Genomic DNA, 15180 nt, shown 5'->3' on the forward strand with positions numbered 1-15180 from the left:
CTTTCAGTATATATAATAAATACTGTATATACTATATATACTATACAGTATATATTATACTGTATATAATATATATACTGTACAGTATATTATATACATATATACATATACTACAGTATATATACAGTATACATATATGTATATATGTATATATGTATACTATATATACTATATATACAGTATATATAGTATACTACATATACTACAGTATATATACATATACTACAGTATACTATATATACATATATATTATATATACTGTACAGTCTATATTATACTGTATATAATATACCACACAGTATATATTATACTGTATGTAATAGACTGTACAGTCTGTATTATACTGTATATAATATAGACTGTACAGTATATAATACTGTATGTGATGCAGACTGTACAGTATATATTATACTGTATACTTATATAGACTGTACAGTATATATTATACCATATGTAATATAGACTTACAGTATATATATTATACCATATATAATATATATACTATACAGTACATATATTATACCGTATATAATATATACTATACAGTACATATATTATACCGTATATGATATATACTATACAGTACATACATTATACCGTATATGATATATACTATACAGTACATACATTATACCGTATATGATATATACTATACAGTACATACATTATACCGTATATGATATATACTATACAGTACATACATTATACCGTATATGATATATACTATACAGTACATACATTATACCGTATATGATATATACTATACAGTACATACATTATACCGTATATGATATATACTATACAGTACATACATTATACCGTATATGATATATACTATACAGTACATACATTATACCGTATATGATATATACTATACAGTACATACATTATACCGTATATGATATATACTATACAGTATATACATTATACCGTATATGATATATACTATACAGTATATACATTATACCGTATATGATATATACTATACAGTATATACATTATACCGTATATGATATATACTATACAGTATATACTATACCGTATATGATATATACTATACAGTATATACTATACCGTATATGATATATACTATACAGTATATACTATACCGTATATGATATATACTATACAGTATATACTATACCGTATATGATATATACTATACAGTATATACTATACCGTATATGATATATACTATACAGTATATACTATACTGTATATGATATATACTATACAGTATATACTATACAGTATATACTATACCGTATATGATATATACTATACAGTATATACTATACAGTATATACTATACCGTATATGATATATACTATACAGTATATACTATACCGTATATGATATATACTATACAGTATATACTATACCGTATATGATATATACTATACAGTATATACTATACCATATATGATATATACTACATATTATATATATAGCCAAATTTGGGAAGTTTTCAGCCATTATTTCTTTGAATAATTTTATGTCCCACTCTCTTTTTCCTCTCCTTGCATAATTTCAGTGATACAGATGTTAGATCTTTTGCTGTAGCTCCCCCTGTCCCTGCAGCTCTATTTACCTTTTCAGTCTATTCTCTCTCTGTTGTTCACAGTGGGTAATTTCCATTGTTCCATGTCCTGGTTCACTGATCCTTCTGCCTTCTCCATTTGCTGTTGAACCCATCCGTTGTATAATATTCTTCAGTTATACAATTTTCATTTGATTCTTCTTTGTATCTTCCATTACTTTGCTAAGTCTTCTGTTTCTTTGCTGAGGTTTTCTACTTTTTTCGTTTGTTTCCAGTGTGACACCATCACTGTCATCTTAATATTAAGCATCAAAAGTCAGTTTGACCAGCCTGGTCAACATGGCAAAACCTCATCTCTACTAACAAACCAACAAAAAAAGCTTTTGAGAAAAAGTTTGAAAAAAAAACTTTTATCATGATCCGGGACATCATCAGAGGGCACTGAGCTTGTAAGATAGGGCTTCTACCTCCAGGAAGTAGCTGGGTGTGATGGCATGCTTGTAATCCCAGCTACTCAGGAGGCTGAGGCACGAAAATCATTTGAACCCGGGAGGCAGAAGTTACAATGAGCCGAGATCGCACCACTGCATTCCAGCCTGGATGACAGAGTGCGACAATGTCTCAAAAAAAAAAAAGTCAGTGTGAGACCTTCCACTTGTCTTATACAACAAGTGACTTTCGTTTGGAACCTGGACATTTTGGGTACTGTATTACAAGATTTTGGCTCTTATTTAAAACTTCTGTTTTTGCTGACTTCTTTCAGTGCTCTTGCAAAGGAAATGGGGATGTCACCTCATTACTACCAGACGAAAGTAGAAGTCCAGTTCCCCACCTCATCCTCCATTAATATCTGAGGTGGGGGGAGTTGTTAGGCTGTTTCTGCGTTGCTATAAAGAAATATGTGAGGCTGAGTAATTTATAAAGAAAAGAGGTTTAATGAGCTCATCGTTCTGCAAGGCTGTACATGAAACATGGCGCTGTCATCTGCTCAGCTTCTGGGGAGGCCTTGGGGAACTTTTACTCGTGGCAGAAGGCGAAGCAGGAGCAGGCAGGTCACATGTCCAGAGCAGGAGCAAGGCGGTGGGGGGAGGTGCCACACACTTTTAAACAACCAGATTTCCTGAGAACTCACATCTCAAGGACAGCACGGATCCAACCCCATGACCCAAACACCTCCCACCAGGCCCCACCTCCAACATTAGGGATTATATTTCAACATGAGATTTGGACAGGACAAACATCAAAACCATCTCAGGGGAGTTCATTACTGCTGGGGAGTGCTGGGAGTTCTAGCTCCCATCAGCCCTCTCCTGATACCTCCCTGGCTGGAGGAGTAGGAGTGCCTTGTCTTTGCTCCCCATGTGGCATCCATTGACACTGCGGGAGGGTGGTGTCCTTGTTGCTGCTGGGTGGTAGTTACTTTGGAATACTGATACATGCAACACTCTAAATAAATATCAAAAAAAACCCCATTCTGCTATATGAAAGAAGCTGAACATAAAAAAACTACATTCTGCATAATTATATCTATATGAAGAGTTAAAAGAGGCAAACTTCAATTATAGAAACCATATAGTGATTGCCAAGCAATGGGGGTCAAAAGACAGGATCAACTGGAAACAGCATGAGGAAATGTATAGGGTGATAGATGTGTTCTGCTGACTGTGGTGGTGGTAATACAGTTGTATATAATTATTAAATTCCATCAAACTGATCATTTAAAATGGGTGAATTTTATTATATATAGTTATACCTCAATAAAGCCAGAACAGAAGTGCATTGAGGCCAGGTGTGGTGGCTCACACCTGTAATCCCAGCACTTTGGGAGGCCAAGGCAGGAGGACTGCTTGAGCCCAGGAGTTCGAGACCAGCCTGGGCAACACGGTGAGATCCTGTCTCTAATTTTTTAAATAAATTTTTTTTAAAGTGATTGAGTATATTTAGCGATAAAAAATATTCATTGGATCAAGTTGGCTGATCGTGTTCTTCAAATTTAGATTCTTAAAGTCTCCAATTTAATTGTGGATTTGTCTATTTCTCACTTTAGTTCTGTCAATTTTCACTTCATAGATTTTGACTCTGTTATTAAATGTGAACACATTTAAGATTGTTATGTCTTTATTGGTGGATTCACCTTTCTATCATTCTAAAATCTCTCTCTTTATCACCATAGATGCCCTTTGTGTTGAAGTCCACTTTATCTGATATTTAAATAGCCACAATAGTTTTCTTATGCTCAAAGTTTGTATTGTATATCTTTTCCACTTTTTTTAAACTGTCAACCTGTTTCTATATGTACAATGTGTTTATTCTATACAGTGTATTGATGAACTCTGCTTTTTTATCTAGTCTAACATTCTCTGATATTTTAATTGGAATGTCTAATCAATTTACATCTAATATAATTATTTATCTGGTTGGATTTAAGTGTCTCATTTTGCTATTAGTTTTCTATTTATCTTATTTGTCCTTTGTTCCTCTCTTCCTCTTCTCTTGCTTTCTTTTGTATCAACTGATTATATTTTGGTGCATTTTATTTCCTCTATTAATTTTTTAGCTTTTTTCTGTTTTATTATTTTAGTGGTTTCTCTAGAGATTATGATATGCATCTTTATCACAGTCTACCTTTGCACAATGATATATTATTTTAGGAACAATATAAGAGCCTTACAATAATGGTGGCCAAGTATGGTTGCTCACGCCTGTAATCCCAGCAATCTGGGAGGCTGAGGAGGGTGTTGCTTGAGTTCAGGAGTTTGAGACCAGCCTGGCCAACATGGTGAAACCTCATCTCTACAAAAAATACAAAAATTAGCTGAGCGTAATTGCAGGCATCTGTAGTCCCAGCTACCCGGGAGGCTGAGCTGGGAGGATAGCTTGAGCCCGGGGAAGTGGAGGCTGCAGTGAGCTGAGATCACAGTACTGCACTCCAGCCTGGGTGACAGAGTGAGATCCTATCCCAAAAAAAAAAAAAAAAAAAGAAGAAACAAAGAAAGAAAGCCTTACAATAATGGAAATAATGTAAAAAATTCCATTTACCACCCTCTTCTCTTCCTTTGTACTTTTATTGTCTTTTTAAATTTGTGTATTCTATAAACCCAAGTATGTGCTGAAGATAACTCATGCTAGCTTATGAGAAATGACTGTTACTCTTTCAGAAAATTTGTGAGCCAGCTGTAGAACTGATGGTAGCATGAAATCACCCATAGCAAGAATATTTACACCATGAAATTAATAAAATTCTATAAATAAGGGCTTTTTTTTTTCAGCAGCCAATTGTTAAACATTTACCAGAACACCACTGTTTGAATTACACAATATATTGTTTTAATTTTATAAACAATCAATAGTCTTTAAAAGACATGTATAAATTATATAAATAAAAGATAAATGTACTTTAAAAAGTATTTCATATTTTCCCAAATATTTACCCTATCTCTTCACTTCTTCCTGCAGATCCAGGATCATTTCTCTTTCAGGTGCTAGCATTTCTTTTACCATTTCTTATAGTGCTGGCTTGTTGAAAGGAAATTCTCTCAGCTTCTGTTTATCTGAAAGTATCTTTATTTTTGCTTTTGTTTTTGAAGTTACTTTCACCAGATATAGAAGTCTAGATTGACAATGTTTTTTTCTTTTAGCACTTAAAGATCTCATTCCATTGTGTTCAAGTTTCTATTGTTTCTGGTAAGAGAATAGCCACCATTCATATCATTGATCCCCTGTAAGTAATGTCTGGTAAGAAATTAGCCACCATTCATATCATTGTTCCCCTGTAAGTAATGCCCCATTTTTATTCTGGCTACTTGTAAGGTCTCTTTATCTTTCACTTTTCAGCAGTTTGACTGAAACGTTTAGGTGTAGTGTTTCCCTTATATTTATTTACTCCGAGTTTGCTGAGCTGCTTGGATCTGTGCATTGATGTCTTTCATCAATTTTGGTATATTTCCAGTCATTATCTCTTCAAATACCTCTTTTGCCCCATTCTCTCTCTCCTTTCCTTCTAGAATTCCAGTAACATTTATGTTAGAGCATTTGGTATCATCTTACAAATTTCAGACTCTTTGTTCTTTATTTTTTTCACTTTTTCTTCTCTACGTGTTTCAAACAGGCATTTTCTATTACCTATCTTTAGTGATTCCTGTCTTTGTTGTGCCCAGTCTCTTATAGATCTAAGTCTTCATTTCTGATGTAGTATTTTTCATCTCTATAATTTTCACTAGTTCTTTTAATAGTTTCCAGGTCTCTGCTGAAGTTTTCCATTTGTTTATGCATGTTGTTCTTTAGATTCTTTCATTTTTAGAATTTTGTTGTAGATTTTTTAAGTCTCTGGGAATTCCAGAATCTAGGCCAAATCTGAATCTGCTTCTATTAATACTTTTCTTAAATGACCGTCACATTTTATTATTGTCTGTGTGGTTGCTAATCTTTGAATGCATTGTTGACATTTTTGTAAGAAAGAACAGTAGAGAATGAAGTAAATAATATTTACCTCCAGAAGGGGGTACTCCCCTTTTCCTGTAAAACTGATAGAGTATGGAATTAACCAGTCTTACCTGCAGTATGGAGTTAATCGGTTTTACCTGTAGTATGGAGTTAACCAGTCTTACCTGTGGTTGAGCTGGATTTCAGCTTTGGTGCAGTTTTAGATTGTTTCAGTTCATCACTGGCTCCAAATGTTTTGAGGGTAGATTTAGAACTTTTCCTTCAGCAGATCTGAGACCTGAGCACTGGTGAGATTTTAGGAATCTGCCTTTACTTCCCAGAAGAGTTGCCCAGTTTGGGAATGTTGGGAGTTCTCTCTCTTGTGTAGAGCCAAGTTGCCATGGGGCTTTTTGGTCATTGGTGAGTTCTCTTTGTTCTCAAATCCTGCCCCCCATTTCCTGCACCTGGGAGGATTTTTTCAGCCTAGTTGTTGTTCATCTGGCTTTGGAGGGCTATGGTTCTACACATTTTGAAGGTCTGGAATGACTGGTAGGGGTGTCTTTTCACTATCAGCTTCTGATAGTCAAAAGCCAGGCATGCCTGGGAGGGGAGGGAATCTCTCAATTCTTCTACCTCAGGTTTTCTGTCTGTTCTCCTGACCTGTTCCCCTGTGCCTACTTTTGAGAGTGTCTTATACTTAAGAAAGGCCCCTTGCTTTCAGGGGAATCCTTCTTATCCCTCCTTTTATCACCTGTTTTGGTGCTTTTATCACCTGTTTTGGTGTAATATCCCGCACTTGATAAATCCCATGGTAAGACTTGGTGGGCAGATTCAGACCTATTCAGTGAGTAGAGTTTATCTCCATTATAAGCTACACAGAAGCTCTCATGTTATTGAAAATTTAGCTGGTTTTTTCCTGCCCATCCATGGCAGTCTCCTCTTTCTCCAGCAGTTGTGTTAGGATTTGGAGCAGCTATGAGTCTCTTCTCCCCTATTATGATCTTGGCATTTCCTCCTGGAGGTTAGCTCCTTTAGGTTTCTTTGTGTCCTCAGCTTTCCATGAAGTTTTTAAAACTATGATTTTATAGCTAATAAAGCCTATTTTGATGGGGTGGTGTTAGAGTGGGAGCAACAGTCTCTTATCATTTCCTATACTAGAACCAGAAGTGGAACTCTTTCCAAAAAAATAATAACAAAAACATGTTTCTAGTAATGCCATCAGACATTGTTGTAGTCTATCAAAATACCAGGACCATTGGGTCATTCCTGCCTACCATGTGAAAGTCAAAGAATATTTCATTTGGGGGAAAAACTCAAGTCTTTCAAGATTAAACTCCAAGTAGAATATAGAGACTTATGGGTACCCGATATAGCAGACGAAAATGATATTACAAAAAGGAAGCAAGCACCTGCTATAGCAGGGAAAGGTTATATTACAAAAAGGAACTAAGCACACTGCTCAAACACTCTGGATCATTCAAGATGAACCTGAATCATCTTGAAATATACAACAAGATCCAAAATGTTCTGATGAGAAGTCAGCCAATTGGTAACTCAGCTCCTATAGGCATGGCATGTTTGAGACAGCACTCTTTTGCTTTTGAATTGGGTGAGATTACCAAATGCTCATGAAGAATTTTTTCTTTGTTGTTGTATCTAGGAAGGGGTAAAAATTAGAAACTTGCAAAGTTCTGAAAATATAAATAAGAAACAAAGTAAATTATATGAGTTCAGCACTTTTATAACTGACCTTGGTGTGAAGATATGAATTTATAAGTCTTATCAGCAATGAATTTGTGTATATTTGGTCTGCTGTTTAATATGCTTGAACCATTTGAAATAATCTGCTTGGGGGCTGGGCATGGTGTGTCACACCTGTAATCCCAGCACTTTGGGAGGCCGAGGTAGGATTGCTTGAGACCAGGAGTTTGATATCAGCCTGGGCAACATAGTGAGATATCATCGCTGTTTTAAAAAAAATAAAATAAAATAAAAAAGAATCAGCTTAGCTGGGTGCAGTGGCTCACACCTGTAATTTCAGCACTCTGGGAGACTGAGGCAGGAGGACCGTTTGAGCTCAGGAGTTTGAGACCAGCCTGGGCAACATAGTGAGACCCTGTCTCTACAAAAAAATTACAAAATTAGCAGGCCATGGTGGTGCACGCCTGTAGTCTCAGCTACTTGAGAGGCTGAAGTGGGAGGATTGATTAAGCCCAGGAGGCGAAGGGTACAATGAGCTATAATTGTGCCACTACACTCCAGCCTGGGTGACAGATCGAGACCCTGTTTCGAAAAAAAAAAAAAAAGTTGGGGGGCTTTACCAAGATTTGTAATTGCAGTTTATATTGTTCAAGGGAATTTAATCAAGTTTGTGATCTATGTCAAATGCAAGGAATGTTGGCTTTCCAGCTTATTTATTCATGAATAATAATGGCCACACTCACTACGTGTTTACTCCAGTTCAGGTCCTATTCTAAGAGCTTTACATGATTTAATTCATTGAACATTTAAATAACCCTATGAAATAGGTTCTATTATATTCCCATTTTGCAGAGGAGGAAACTGAGGTACAGGGAAATTGAGTAACTTATCCAAGGACACACAGCTATTGAGTGGGGATTCAAACCCAAGCAATTTCACTGCAGAGTCCACATGCGTAACCAACCACTACACTGTAATAACTCTAGTATAGGTGTTTATTAGATCTGGGCAATATGACGTTAATACTGAGCATTGAACAAAGTAGCAGTGAGTATCCTTCATGCACCAAATCCCTGAAAGTATTAATATTAAAGGAGTTGTCGACAATGTGAGTGTATTCACTCAAGAGGCTGTTTCCCAATACTCATTCCCCTCAGATAACAAGGGTTCTACATGCACTTCTTTAAACTTCTAGCACGTGGTTCTCAACCCCGGCTGCACATTGGAATCACCTGAGGAGCATTAAAAGTGCTGATGCTCCATCCTCAGAGTCTGATTTCGTTGTCTAGGGTGTGGCTTGGGCATCAGGATTTTTTTTAAGCTCCAAGCAGATTCTAAAGGGTAGCTTGGATTGAGAACCACCATCCCTAAAAATCTAATTCATCCTTTGCCAGATTCTGGTGAAACCTGGGAAATGTGAACTGGCTTTTTATCACATCACGTCTAAAGGCTGAAGCGACCCTCCTGAGTTAGTACAGAATCTTGACACCCAACAGCTTTGGGGCCTGGGCATTGGTCTATGTTAGATGCCTTGTCAATATTTACTTAACTATTAATAATATTTGAATACCTACCAGACTTGGCTTTGCTCATTAGCAAACTTGGGATTAATCAGACATACCTTTCACCATGTGTTTTACTCAATATTTGCTATATGGCAACCATATACCAGGCTGTATATACACTAATGAATAAGACTAAAAAATTAAAATCCCTGACCTCATGGAACTTAAATGATGGCAGGTGCAAATAATAAATAAATGAGTAAAATGTATTATAATCAAAAGATGAAAATATGACAAATCTGGGAAGAAAACACAAGGAAGCAGCAAAGGGAAGTTGACAGTGGTGCTTTGGAGGTGCTGTTGTAGATAAGGTGGTCAGGGAAGCTGTCCATGAAGAGGACCCTAAGTTAAACCAAGACCTAAAGAAAGTGAACAAATGAACTTCTGGGTATACAAAGGAAGCATTCCAGGAAGAAAGAGAAGTCAAACACAATGGCTTTGAGGCAGCAGGCAACATGACAGGTCTTAGCATCATCAAGGAACCGGAGTGCAGAGACAAGGTCACAGCCAGCCAGCAAGGACTCAGAGTAGGATCCCAAAAGCCCAAGTAGGGATTTTCACACTCAGTGACAAGGGCAGCCATTGTAGAGATTTAAGCAGAGTGGCATATTCTGCTTTCATTTTTTTTTAAGTCAGTGTTACTGAGATATAGTTCATGTAGCATATAATTCACCTGTTTAAAAGTGAATATGTCAATTAGCCAGGCATGGTGGTGTGTGCCTGTAGTCCCAGCTACTTGGTAGGCTAAGACAGGAGGATCACTTGAGCCCAGGATGTCAAGGCTTCAGCGAGTGGTGTTTGCAACACTGCACTCCAGCCTGGGCAATAGAATGAGACACTGTCTCAAAAAAAAAAAAAGTATGTGTAATGTAATGATTTTTCAGGACACTCACAATGCAACCATCACTACAATCAATTTAACACATTTTCATCACCCCAAAGGGAAATCTCATGCCCACTAACAGTCACTCCCTATCTCCCCACAACCTCCCCAGTCCCAGGCAACTACTGAGATACTTTCTGTCTGTATAGATTTGCCTACTCTGGACATTTCATATAAATGGAATCATGTAATATGTGGTCCTTTTGTGTCTGGCTTCTCTGACAACATAATGCTTTCAAGATTCATCTCTGTCACAGCACGCATTGGTACTACATTTCTTTTTATTGCTGAATACTATTTCATTGTATGGGTGTATCCTACTTTATTATTCATTCATCAGTTAATACACATTTGGACCGTTTGAACTTTCTGGCTATTATGAATAATGCTGCCTTGATCTTTAGTGTACAAGTTTTTGGACATGTTTATATTTCTCTTAGGTACATACCTAGGAGTGGAATTTCTGGGTCATATGGTAACTCCATGTCTAACCTTTTGAGGAACTGCCCAACTGTTTTCCAAGGTGTCTGCACTATTTCACAATCCCACCAGCAGTGTATGCGGGTTCCAGTTTCTCTACATCTTCCCAGCACTTGCTGTTATTTACCTTTTTTATGATAGCCATCCTACTGCATGTGCTTTTTATTTCAAAGATACCTCAGGCTAAGACAATGGTGGCTTGGACCAGAGTAGTAACAGCAGAGGTGGTAGGAAAGGATTCAATTCTGGATATACTTTGCCAGCAGAGCTGGCAGGTCTTGCTGAAACTCTGATGAGGCTATGAGAGACAGGAACTGGTACTGGGATCAAATATGAGATGGTGGACTATTTCTCAAAGTGTGAGAGGAATACTAGTGAGGAAACACAGATAATTTCATGTCGGGCATTTAAATAACATTGAATCACAGAAAGTGAAAGTTATCCTGTGTCACTTTTCTTCAATTCCTCATTATACCGTGGACAGAGTCTCAGTTGGGTGTCAGTATCCCTTTGAGACCTCATCACCTATAAATCTTCCTTTGTAACAGACAGAAAAGGGTTTGGAGTCAGAAACATTGGGCTCTTGCTGAGCCAAGCAATATTGTTTTATTTTTATTTTATTTATTCTTATAATTACTTTTGACTTAAAGAGAGTGATTTTTTGTTTTGGTTTTGGTTTTGTTGCTTTGTTGTTGTTGTTGTTGTTGTTGTTGTTGTTGTTGTTGTTGTTGTTGTTGCTTTGAGACAGGGTCTCACTCTGTTACCCAGGCTGGAGTGCAGTCGCATGATCACGGCTCACTGCAGCCTTGACTTCCCTGGCTTAAGCAATCCTCTCACTTCAGCATCCTGAGTAGCTGGAACTACAGGCACACACCACCATGCCTGGCTAATTTTTAAATTTTTTGTAGAGATAGAGTCTTGCTATGTTGCCCAGGCTGGTCTCGAACTCCTGGGCTCAAGCGACCCTCCTGCCTCGGCCTCTCAAAGTGTTGGGATTACAGGCATGAGCCATCACACCTGGCTGTGATTTTCGTTTTTTTATTAAAGCCTATGACTTTTTTAGAAAGCTCTCCGTTTAACTTATATCTATTTAAGTTTACAATGTAAAGCAACTCAAAGAAAAATGCCAAGTAACTTGGAGTGCAGGGAGTACGTGACAATGGCAAAATTCCAAAAATTTGAGGCCAAAATCTGAAATTTGGGAGACTACGAGATAGCAAGAGAAAGACCCAGGAAGGGGTGTGGCACTCACTTCCTATCCAGATCATGCTGATGCTGTTCCTATAAACACTGAGGGCAAGTTATTTCCCAACGGACCCATTCCAAGCTATGATGAAACTGTCTCCCATGACCTTTCAGGCTGGGACTTGATCCTGAGCCAGCCCAATAACCGGCTTCATCAAAGGCTCCAGACAACAGTGTATGGAGGGACAAAGGCCCTCCAGGGAGCACTTTGGACCTTCAAGGTCTGGGCATGGGAGGATGGGGTACTCCAAACTGGAAAAGGTATTTCTAGAGAATTGGATTCATTGACATCAAAGGAACTCTGGTCCATGCCCCAAAGTCTGTGTGGAGGCAGCTGGGACCAGGGCATATTTTACCAGTGGGCCTGGGTTGGATTCCCTGTTCCAGAACCAGCTAAGAGATTAAGAGTACAATATTTAGCATTAGAGCAGAGGTTTCAATCTGGTGGCCCAAATGTAGCCATCATCATAACAATATTAATATTAGCAAGCCCATATACCACACTTACTATTTGCCAGGCTCTGTTTTCAGTACTTTACCTGTCTTAACTTATTCCATCCTTATAAAATCCATCCGCATTACTTGTGTGAGTCTATCACCCATGCATTAGACAAAGCTACATTCAAATTCTGGCTGGGCCACTTGCTTGTTGCTGGGCAGGAGGTTTTACTCAAACTGAGTTTCCTCATCTGAAACGAGAACTATAATGTGTACAGGCATATCTCGTCTCATTGTGTTTTACAGATATTGCATTTTTGTGACAACCCTACAGTGAGCAATTCTCTTGGCATCATTTTTCTAACAGCATGTGCTCACTTCATGTTTCTAGGTCACATTTTGGTAATCTTGCACAATTTCAAACTTTTTTTATGATTATATCTGTTATGGTGATCTGTGATCAGTGATCTTTGAAGTTACTATTGTAATTGTTTTGAGGTGCCATGAACTGTGCCCATATAAGATGGCAAACTTAGTGGATAAATATTGTGTGTATTCTGATTGCTCCACTGACTGGCTATTCCCCAATCTCTCTCCCTCTCCTCAGGCCTCCCTATTCCCTGAGATACAATACTATTGAAATTAGTCCAACTAATAATCCTTCAATGGCCTCAAAGTATTCAAGTGAAAGAAAGAGTCATACATCTCTCACTTTAAAATCAAAAGCTAGAAATGGTTACACTTAGTGAGGAAGGCACGTCGAAAGCCAACACAGGCCAAAAACTAGGCCTCTTGTGCCAAACAGTTAGCCAACTTGTGAGTGTAAAGGAAAAGTTCTGGAAGGAAATTAAAAGTGCTACTCCAATGAACACATGAATGATAAGAAAGCAAAACAGCCTTATTCCTGATAGGGAGAAAGTTTTAGTAATCTAACATAGAAGATCAAACCAGCTACAACATTCCCAAGCCAAAGCCTAATCCAGAGCAAGACCCTAACTCTCATTAATTCTGTGAAGACTGAGAGAGGTGAGGAAGCTGCAGAAGAAAAGTTTGAAGTTAGCTGAGTTCATGAGTTTAAGGAAAGAAGCCATCTGCATAACATAAAAGTGCAAAGTGAAACAGCAAGTGATGATGTAGAAGCTACACCAAGTTAACCAGAAGATCAAGCTAAGGTCACTGATGAAGATGACTACACTGAACAACAGATTTTCAACATAGATGAAATACTATTCTTTTGGAAGAAGATGCCATCAAGTTGACCTCTGGTTAGGGCATAATGCAGCTGGTAACTCTAAGTTGAAGCTCTGCTCATTTGCCATTCTGAAAATCTGAAGGCCCATAAGAATTATGCTAAATCTATGCTGCTTATGCGCTATAAATGGAGCAACAAAGTCTAGATGACAGTACATCTGTTTACAGCATGTGTTACTGAATATTTTAAGCCTATTGTTGAGATATACTGTTCAGTAGACTGTGGAAGGGAATTCTTAAAGAACTTCCACAGTCAATGGATGGCTTGACCAACATTAATTTTCATTCCTTACTAGGTATGTTCATTGGACAGATAAGGAAACTGAGACTCAGAGGGATTAAGACATTTGTCCCAGGTCACGCAGCTGGTGCATGATAGAGCTGAAATCCCAATGATACACACTGCTACTCCCATATCCCCACACAAATACTGAACTCTTTTTCTTGTTGGAGTCATCAGAAGATCAAGAAGTTATTATATGTGTTGAGTGAAGGAATATAACACATGACCTGAAATCCAGAGACACACTTCAGCTAAAGGAGAAATATTGTGTTCCACCCCCTCGTGGACCCCCCACCCTGCTTAACTTCTTTTAAAGACTGTCAGAGAGACAGGTCGAGTCCTTTCATCAAGGTATCCCATACCATTGACTGAGCACTTACTATGCCCCACACACTATGCTCAGTGCTTCCTCAGCTTTTCTCATTTTATTTTTACAACCACCTTCCAGATGGGTGTGATTACCTTCATTACAGAGGAAGAGACTAAAACTCAGAGATGTGTCTTCTGACTCCAAAGTCTGTGTTGCTAACCCTCAACTAGACTGTTCCCAAGCCTGCCATCATGCTCACCTTAGGGCAAAGTTAGAAAAACCTCAGGTTGATGGGAGCTATTGGCAAGAGACCACATGAGCTGGGTGGGTCTGACCACTGGCACCCAAGGCAAATTAGAGAATGTGACTCAAGGTACTCATAATTTTATTGTACTACTATTTGTATAAATAATAAATACCATTTTTGAGGGGCAATGCCTACAATTTATAAAATTGTTTTCCAAGCACTGTGCTAAGACCATTATACAGACATTTCCTGATTTTTGATGGTTAGACTTAGAATTTTTCAACTTTACAATGGATTTATTGAGAGTATTAAGTGCTTTTTAACTTAGGATATTTTCAACTTACAATGGGTTTATTGAGGGGTAACATCATTGTAAGTTAAGAAGTATCTGTATAGAAATCCACAGAAAACTTCATGCTGGCCAGTGTGCAAAGAAAGAAAAAAAATACATGCATACTTAACAATGCAGAAGGATAAATAAAAAATCGATTACCTTGCTTGTCTCCTAGAAGGTGCACTGGGAGGCTTGGGAGGCTGGTGTAGCAGGGACCACCCATATGTAGCTTCCTTTGGACCTTAGTGCCACTTCCCTGGAATACATGAGCAGCTTTAAAAACAATTCTCAGGCTTCCCTACAGTTGGTGTATCTATAGGATTAAGATCTGGCCAATGGGAAGTGAGTAGAAGTTGTTATGTGGGACATTTAGGACCGTGTCTTTAAAGGAGTATACCCTTTTTTCTTTCCTCTCCCTTTTTCCTTCCTGACTCATGGCTTGAGCTCCAGCAGCCATCGTTGATCAGGAAGTGTAAGGGAT

General features: G+C 37.9%; 1 protein-coding gene across 1 annotated transcript in view; it reads right to left on the reverse strand.

Annotated features, from left to right (window-relative positions):
• SLC13A3 (solute carrier family 13 member 3) overlaps positions 1-14956 on the reverse strand; it is a 112856-nt gene extending 97900 nt beyond the window's left edge. The window contains exon 1 of the mRNA XM_003826007.5: positions 14859-14956. The gene's annotated coding sequence lies outside the window, so the exon portion shown is untranslated. The remainder of the gene's footprint in view (positions 1-14858) is intronic.
• Between the last annotated feature and the right edge of the window lie 224 nt (positions 14957-15180).

Source organism: Pan paniscus, chromosome 21 (genome assembly GCF_029289425.2).
Source record: "Pan paniscus chromosome 21, NHGRI_mPanPan1-v2.0_pri, whole genome shotgun sequence".
Lineage (NCBI taxonomy): Eukaryota > Metazoa > Chordata > Mammalia > Primates > Hominidae > Pan > Pan paniscus.